The sequence below is a fragment of the Aplysia californica genome, unplaced genomic scaffold (assembly GCF_000002075.1).
Source record: "Aplysia californica isolate F4 #8 unplaced genomic scaffold, AplCal3.0 scaffold00792, whole genome shotgun sequence".
NCBI lineage: Eukaryota > Metazoa > Mollusca > Gastropoda > Aplysiida > Aplysiidae > Aplysia > Aplysia californica.
In genome coordinates, this window is record NW_004798062.1 from 347,164 (window position 1) to 348,100 (window position 937).

Below are 937 nucleotides of genomic sequence, written 5' to 3' on the forward strand. Positions count from 1 at the left end.
CTAAACATAACTAAACACAACTAAACATAACTAAACACAACTAAACACAACTAAACACAACTAAACATAACTAAACATAACTAAACATAACTAAACACAACTAAACATAACTAAACATAACTAAACATAACTAAACATAACTAAACATAACTAAACACAACTAAACATAACTAAACACAACTAAACATAACTAAACACAACTAAACACAACTAAACACAACTAAACATAACTAAACATAACTAAACATAACTAAACACAACTAAACATAACTAAACAAGACCAAAAAAGTTACAGGAAGAAAAGAAAAAAAAAGATAAAGGAAGGAATGAAAAAAAAACAAAGGAAGAAATGAAGAAAAGGTTAAAGGAAGGAATGAAAAAAAAGATAAAGGAAGAAATGAAGAAAAGGGTAAAGGAAGGAATGAAAAAAGAAGATAAAGGAAGAAATTTAAAAAAGATAAAGGAAGGAATGAAAAAAAGATAAAGGAAGGAATCAGAAAAAAAGTTGAAGGAAGGAATGAAAAAAAAATTAAAAGTAGTTTTTAAAAAAGTAAAAGGAAGAATTTTTTCTTTTTACCAAAGTGCAGAAAACTGAGCAAAAGACAAAGAAAAGATAAGAACTTTTTTCTTCGTTGTTGTTTTTTTTTCTTCCCCGCCCCACTCGAGTGTTGAGAAGAGAGAAAGGAGATCAGATGTCCGTCTTGTCCTCTCTCGCTTAGATTGGCATCGTTACTGGGGGGACCTGGTCGTGTTTGTGTCAGTGATACCCTCATACCTCCACACTCACGCACACTCCACACTCTGCACTCACCCTCCCCCACGCTCTCCCTACGCTCTCCCCACGTTCCCCTCTCCCCATCTCTCTCCTCCCCCTCCCATCCCCCCCGCATACTTTCTCCCTCCACACCCACCCTCCTCCCTTACCTCCCCCTCTCCC